This window comes from Tupaia chinensis, unplaced genomic scaffold (genome assembly GCF_000334495.1).
Source record: "Tupaia chinensis unplaced genomic scaffold, TupChi_1.0 Scaffold143728_1, whole genome shotgun sequence".
Lineage (NCBI taxonomy): Eukaryota > Metazoa > Chordata > Mammalia > Scandentia > Tupaiidae > Tupaia > Tupaia belangeri.
The window spans coordinates 1389273-1397828 of NW_006203577.1; positions in this window are offsets into that span (position 1 = coordinate 1389273).

Consider the following 8556-nt stretch of genomic DNA (forward strand, 5'->3'; position numbering starts at 1 on the left):
GGCACGTGTGCATGTGTGCCCAAAATCCTGAAAGGAGAATGAAGGAGACGGAATTGTGGTGTGGCTATCTCAGCTGGGGGATGATTTCTCACTTTCTCTCTCTCTCTCTCTCTGACTTTCTGGTGAGCACACACGTCCTATAGCAATAATCTTTAAAAACAAAACAAAAAAACCCACACTCTTTATAAGGGCATAATACAATGAATAGTAGTTAATTTAGAGATTTGTACAACCATCATGGCAATCCAATTTTATAGCATTTCTACTATCTTTGAGTTCTCTCTTGCTTCCATTGAACCCCCACTCCCACCTCTATGCCCAGGAAAACCCTCATCTGCTGTTTTTTGCCTTTATTGGACACTTTATATAAATAGGCATGTATGACATATAATCTTTTATGACTGGCTTCTTTTAACTTACCATGTTTTTGAGGTTCCTTTATGTTATTGCACACATTAAGAGTGTTCCCTTTTCATTGTTAGATACTATTCCACTGCATGGATATACCACATTTTATTCACCCACTTACCAGTTGATGAACCTGTGACTTGTTTCCAGTTTTTGTCTCTTCTGAACAAAGCTGCTATGAACATTTGTGAACAAGTTACTGTGTAGACATGTTTTGTTCTCTCTTGGAAAGATGCTTAGGAGTGGGATGGCTGGATTATATGGCAAATTTGTGTTCAACTTTTTTTTTTTTTATTTAAGATTTATCATAGTTTTTATTTATTTATTTTTAAAAGATTTTTACTATAGGGCACATGCAGTTGCTGGAGTGATGGAGAGACAGAAAGCAAAGAATTACCTTCCAGGGAGGATGGTCATGCCACAATCCCTTCTTCACTCTTCTCCTCTGGGGATTTTTGGCGCATGGGTACAGTTGTGAGTTTTGACCTGCTGGGTCCGAGACTTGAACTCTTGAACTACAGTTGGCCACGTGGGAGTCCAGTACCTTAACCACTAGGCAACCTGCTGGCCCCTCATTATTATTATTTTTAAATTTTGCTATAGGGCATGTGCGTTCGAGAGAGATAGAGAGAGAGAGGAGAAAGTGAGAAAGCAAGTTGCCAGGTCTGGGACTCAAACCATGGTCGACCATGTGAGTCCAGTACCCTTAACCACCACACCACTTGCTGGCCCCTATGTTCAACTTTTGCAGAAGGTGCCAAACTGTTTTCTAAAGTGGCTATGCCATTTTATTTTCCTACCAGCAATGTAAAAGAGTTCCAGTTTCCCTATACTGTAGCCAAAACGTGGTATTGACAACACTAATTACAGTTATGTGTGGGTGTGTACTATTTTCTTTTTTTTGAGAGGTTTTCACTATAGGGCGCATGTGCTCGCCAGACAGACAGAGAGAGACAGCAAGAGAGAGAAAGTGAGAAACCCCACGGTGGATGGCCACGCCACAATCCCTTCTCCTCCATTCTCCTCTTGGGATCTTGGGCACGCATGCACATGCACCCGGCGTGAGTTTTAAGCCACCGGGTCCGGCATGCGAACCGTGGTCAACTACGTGGGAGTTCAGCGACATAGCCATTATGCTAACTGCTAGTTCCCAAGGTGTGTAGTGTTATCTTACTGTGGTTTGCTTTCCTCAGTGACTAATGTTGAGCATCTTTTTGTGCTTAGTAGCCATTCCTGTATCTTCTTTGACAGCAATGTCTATTCAAACCTGTAAATCATTTTTTCAGTTGTGTCGCTTTCCTTATGTTTTAGTTGTAGTTCTTTTATATCCTGGATATAAACCCTTTATCAAGTAGCTTTAAATATTTTCTCCCAGGTCTGTAACTTTTAGTTTTTAAAATGGTGTCTTTTAAAGAGCAAGTTTTAATCTTGGTGGAGTCTAACTTAGCTTTTTTCTTTTATGCATTGTGTTTTTGGTGTCATATCCGAGATATATTTGCTTAACTCAAGGTCACACAGTTTCTGACTTTACCCCTTCATTCAAAGAACTTAAGGGACCAGCAGATGGCGTAATGGTTATGTTGCTGGACTCCCACACAGTCTCTGGTGAGCACAAGTGCCCTATAGCAAAAATCTCCCTTAAAAAACAAAACAAAATATGGGGCCAACAGGTGGCATGGTGGTTAAGGCTCTGGACTCCCACAGGGCCAACTATGGTTCGAGTCCCAGACCTGGTGGCTTGCTTTCTCACTTTCTCTCCCCCCAGCTCTGGTCAAAGTAAAAATAAAAACAAAGTTAAATAACCCCACGGTGGATGGCCACGCCACAATCCCTTCTCCTCCATTCTCCTCTTGGGATCTTGGGCACGCATGCACATGCACCCGGCGTGAGTTTTAAGCCACCGGGTCCGGCATGCGAACCGTGGTCAACTACGTGGGAGTTCAGCGACATAGCCATTATGCTAACTGCTAGTTCCCAAGGTGTGTAGTGTTATCTTACTGTGGTTTGCTTTCCTCAGTGACTAATGTTGAGCATCTTTTTGTGCTTAGTAGCCATTCCTGTATCTTCTTTGACAGCAATGTCTATTCAAACCTGTAAATCATTTTTTCAGTTGTGTCGCTTTCCTTATGTTTTAGTTGTAGTTCTTTTATATCCTGGATATAAACCCTTTATCAAGTAGCTTTAAATATTTTCTCCCAGGTCTGTAACTTTTAGTTTTTAAAATGGTGTCTTTTAAAGAGCAAGTTTTAATCTTGGTGGAGTCTAACTTAGCTTTTTTCTTTTATGCATTGTGTTTTTGGTGTCATATCCGAGATATATTTGCATAACTCAAGGTCACACAGTTTCTGACTTTACCCCTTCATTCAAAGAACTTAAGGGACCAGCAGATGGCGTAATGGTTATGTTGCTGGACTCCCACACAGTCTCTGGTGAGCACAAGTGCCCTATAGCAAAAATCTCCCTTAAAAAACAAAACAAAATATGGGGCCAACAGGTGGCATGGTGGTTAAGGCTCTGGACTCCCACAGGGCCAACTATGGTTCGAGTCCCAGACCTGGTGGCTTGCTTTCTCACTTTCTCTCCCCCCAGCTCTGGTCAAAGTAAAAATAAAAACAAAGTTAAATAAAATAATCCTTTAAAAACAAAACACAAAATAAAAATAAATAAAACACACACACACACAACTTAAGATAGATATGAGGGCCAGTAGGTGGCGTGATAGTTAAGGTGCTAGACTCCCACATGGCTGACTGTGGTTTGAGTTCTGGACCCAGTGGCCTGAAACACATGCTGGGCATGTGTAATTATGCACCCAGAATCCTGAGAGAATAGAAAAGGGATTCCCTCTCTGGGAAGTGATTTCTCACTTTCCCTCTTTCTCTCTCCTTTCCAGCAAGTACACATAGCCTCATGACAAAAACCTTTAAAATGTGGAATATCAAGAGTAGAGCTGGGAACCAGCAGTTAGCATAATGGCTATGTCATTGGACTCCCACGTAGTCGACCGCGGTTCACGTCCTGGACCCGGTGACTTAAAACTCACGCCGGGCGCGTGTGCGTGCGTGCCCAAGATCCCAAGAGGAGAATGGAGGAGAAGGGATTGCTGCGTGACCATCCCCTCTGGGGGGTGATTTCTCGCTTTCTGTCTCTACGTCTCTGTCTGTCTGGCGAGCGCACGCGCCCTATAGCAAAAACCTCTCAAAAAAAAAAAAAAAAAGAGTAGAGCTGATCTTCTGTCCACACTTCCCAAAGAGTTATTACTGAAGCAAAATCTGCTCTTTACCAAGATCCCCAGGTGATTCGTAAGCGCGTTCAGGTCTGAGAAACGCTGGCTGTCCTGCGGTCGTAGAGTTCTCTGCAAATACCTTGGCTGAGTGGCCTTCCAGGCTCTGCTTGGTAATACCAGAGACAGAGAACCAAGGTCGGGTAGCACATGAGAGTGATCCTTTTGTCTTTTTAGACCACACGGGTTAGGCAGAAAGGTGGGTGTAAGTGGATAAATTGCCATGCTCTAATCTGCAAGGGCAAGTCAGCTGTTAGATTTACCCTTTACAGGGACCAGCAGTTAGTGTAATGGCTATGTTGCTGGACTCCCACGTAGTCGACTGTGGTTCGTGTCCCGGACCCGGTGGCTTAAACTCACGCCGGGTACATGTGCGTGCGTTCCCAAGATCCCGAGAGGAGAATGCAGAAGGGATGCGGAGTGGCCATCCCCCCTGGGGGGTGATTTCTTGCTTTCTGTCTCTCTGTCTCTCTCTGTCTGTCTGGCGAGCGCACTTGCCCTGGAGCAAAAACCTCTCCAAAAAATAGAAAAAAAAAAAAAAAGAAAGAAAGAAAAATGATTTACCCTTTACAATGGCTCTTTACAGCAAACTGACTACTTGGAAGGTTTGGAGGAAATCGGCTGACAACTTCAGTATGTGATTGTGTCCACTTTGTCCCATCGCACAGTCTATGATCAGGAAAATGTAGCGTTGTTATGTACTATTAATGCAGATTCGTGGTCCCCCACGCTGCTGAGCACTTACCGTGTAGAATGCCAGTGCTCTTTCGCACATTAGATGAGCAAACGGAACCCAGCAGCCGCTCTAACTTCAGTGTGCATCAGGATCACCCAGAGCGTTTGTTAAAGCAGATAACGTGCATGGTAATATCTCTGACTGGACTAATATACAGTATATTCACACCTGGCAAGTCCATTTTGTATGCTGTAAAGGTGTACAGTAATTAAATGTAAAAAAACCAAAAAAACAAAAAAAACAACAGATGGCCAGGTCCTTTCTCCAATGTGTCAGATTTAATTTATAGGGAAGGATCTGATTATTTGCATTTTTAGCAAGTCTCAGGTGAAACTAACGCTGTTTTATAGAACTCATAGCTTCACATGCATTTTTAAAAGGATTATTTAAATTTGCTTATTATTATTATTTTAAAATTTGCTATAAGGCACATGCACTCACCAGAGAGAGAGAGAGAAAGAGAAAGAGAAAGAGAGAGAGAGAGAGAAAGCAAGGCAAAGGCACCAGGTCCATCCAGGACTCAAACTGCAGTTGGCCATGTAGGAGCCCAGTACCTTAACCACCATGCCACCTGCTGGCCCCCAAATGCATTTTTATTTTTTAAAATTTTAATTTTTCTTAGAAATTTTTGAATGGGGGTGCATGTGCTCACTGAAGAGATAGAGACAGAGAGAAAGTGAATCACCCCCCACCCCGGGGGGGGAAATGGCTACACTGCAATTTCTTCTTTCTTCTCCACTCGGGATTTTGGGCATACACGCACACACACCCGGCATGATTTTTAAGCCACTAGGTCTGGGACTCAAACCACAGTTGGCCACATAGGAATCTAGCACCTTAACCACTATGCACCACTATGCACTATATGTCCCCAAATATATGTTTTAAAAAAGAATTATTTAATTTTATTTATTTTAATTTGACTAGAGAGGGACAGAGTGATAGAGAAAGAGGCAAAGTGAGAATGTAAGCTGTTAGGTCTAGGACTCCAACCACAGTCGGCCATGTGGGACTCCAGCGCCCTTAACCACTATGCCATCTGCTGGCCCCCCAGATGCATTTTTTAATACTACATATCTTGACCCTGTGATATTGGGCTCTCGTACTGAATATAGGGCCACGTGTCAGCAATGCATCATCAGGGGTAGAGTACCTGAGATGACTAAGTACAGACATAACCGAACATGTCTGAGACTGATTTCAGACCTTCATCTGTGCTGCTAAAAAACAAGGGTTGCTTCACTGTCCATTCTCCTCGTTTCTAGCCACTTCTGAGGGCAGATGTCTGGTCTTGTACTTCTCAGTGCCCGGGTGGAAGTGGCTTTCCCGGCCAGTGTGGCTGAGGCACTGTGAGCACGTGGGCTGGCCCTGAGCCAAATGATCCTCCAGGTCATGCCTGCCCTGCGTTTAGTCATGGCATCTCTCCCACCATGACCTCGTCGCCTTGGTGGCTCAGACCTGTGATCTCAGCAGATTTAAGGAACCATTCTAGAGTGAAGACTTGGGATCCTTTAGCCCTGGCACCAATCGTCTCAGTGCGTAGCGAGCTAATAAATGGCACAGAATAGAGCCCAAACATATCTGACGGGGGGTCCTCTGGGTAAAATTTTCCACCTGTGGCAGCTGCTCAGATCTGAATAGTTCACTCTGACCTTTTCCGTGCCACTTGTCTAAAGATCGCCTGCAGACTGCTCCGTCATGAAGGCTTCCTGCCAGTGGAAAACCATGACTGCATTTTATGCCATAATTGAGTGGAGACAGGATTTACCTCATCGGAGCACCTTGCCTGTCTGACTCCATTTCATATTATTAAAAACAGAGACTTAGGACTTCAGCTTTTTTTTTTTTATAAAAAAATTTATTGAGATGATGTAATTATAGGCTTTTCTTTAAAAATTATTTGCAACTCACTGGCCCTGAGAAAAGGCATTTTTTTGTTTTTGTTTTTTTTTTTCTTTTTTGTTACATTCATTTGATTCAGTCCCTTATAAACCCCACACCTCATAAACAAAGAGAGATTAGAAACTAAACCAAAAAAAAAAAACCAAAAAAACAAAAAACCAAAAACAAACAAAAAAAACAAAAAAGTGTTAGAAATTCTAGATTTTTTCTGGTTTGCAGGTGGTTGCCGTCACAAAGAGAAATCTTCAAGAATGTTCACTTGGCATGTGCGAAAGATTCAGGGAGTTTGCAGTTGTTTAGTGTCGCTGCAGACGGGGCCAGGAGAGTATCAGGTTAGTCTTCTGTGGTTTTCAGACAGGCAGGGATTACTGTGTCTCCCCTCCTCCCACCCCGCAGGCTTCCTTGTTCCGCTCCCTTTCTTCCAGGCTTCTGTTCAGAAGAGAAGCAGGCCGAGTAGGGAACAGCTTCTAACTAGCACCGAATGCTTGGGCACAAAAACCTGTCCTTTGTTCTTTGTGGATTTTCCCAAATATTTTCTTTTCAGTTTCCTGGGTGGAAATGGGTCCAATGGGGGCCTGGCCAGGCTGGATTCCCAATCCTAATTGTGTCCCTGGCATACTCTGGGCTTCTAGCTCGAGTCCTATGGTACCCCTGGCACTCCGGGTTCCAGTCTGCAAAAGGGAGTTTTCAAAAATGTATTTAGAGTTGGATCCTGGGCAGCGCAAGGTGGAGGCTGGGTCATTGAGTCGTCTCAGTAAGCTGTGTCATGGCCGTGTGAATTTCAGCTAAAGGAACACTCTCATTTGGACAAGATGTGAGTATAGAAAGACAAATGGATCGGAGAACCCCAAACACACTGTTGAACAGAGAAAAAGTCATGATCTGTTGTTCTTTTCCTGTAGGGACCCCTCTCCCCCAAAGACTCTCCAACATTAGAGTTGGTGCTTTAGGCAAGATCATGTTGCCTTGGGCCAAGAAGATCTCAGAGATGACACTGCCTGTCTTTCTGCTGATGGAGAAGGCAGGCTGGCTAATTTAAGATGAGAGAGGATTTCAAGACAGCGCTAAAGAATGCCCAGGTCTCATACAGCACTGCTTTTCTGCTTTTTATTTTCCTGACTTCAGGTTTTGTGAGCCAAGAATTCTCATGATGGCAACAAGGAAAGGCCAACTAGTGAGATGACAGATGGGCTTTTAATTTGGTCCTGGTGAGATTATTCATCGCCCCTAGGAATTAGTATTGAACTGAGAAAGTTTGTGCTAGATAGATTCTACAGGTAGAATATCCACTCTTGGAGGGCAGGGATGCCTGAGTTCTCTCTGAACCCCTCATGGTATCTACCAGGTGCTTCATCAAGGTTTGCTAAGAGGAATCTGACATTGTAGACTCTGCATCCTCACTGTCAGCACTGCCCAAGCCTTCTCTCAAAGAACAGGAGGACTTCTGCAGTTAAGCATATCAACAGAAAAATCATTACTGGTAATACTGGTTGAGTATCCCTTATCTGAAATGCTTTGGACCAGAAGTGTTCTGGATTTTGGACTTTTTCAGATTTTGGAATACTTGCATATATGGAATGAGCTATCTTGAGGATGGGACCACATCTAAACAGGAAATTCATTACCTCTTTCATATCCACCTTACACACAGAGCCTGAAGGGAGTCTTATACTATATTTTTGTACTGCAATGTTTTGACTAGGACCTCTCACATAAGGTCAGATGGAACTGTCCCCTTGTGGTGACATGTCAAGGCTCAAGAGGTTTCAAATCTTGGAGCATTTTGGATTTTCATATTAGAGATGCTCAACTTGTATCTGAAGGGAAATTAAAATACACTGGAATTTGCATGTCCTGTTTCCAGTGGCCAAAGGTATCATCCTAACTTATCTAATCTCACAGGATAGCTTTAAATACAGACATCCTTGGGTAAAGGGAATTTATCTCCGTAACTCAATTATGAGATTTGCTGAACAGGAAGAGCCTGAGTTCTTATACTTGGGTAAAGCAGCCAGGAGGAGGTGTCCTCATCTTTGAGAAGAGCAACATCATGTTCTGGTCTCTGATTTCATATTCATACAAAAGGCCTTTGTCAGAACCTACCCTCTCTCTCCAGCTCTTCAAATCAATGGTTTTCACAACACCTCAGGCATCTGGCTTAATCTCTCCATTTGAGATACAATATCAGTCATCTTAGAGCTGGGAAATGCATCACCGTCTCCTGCTG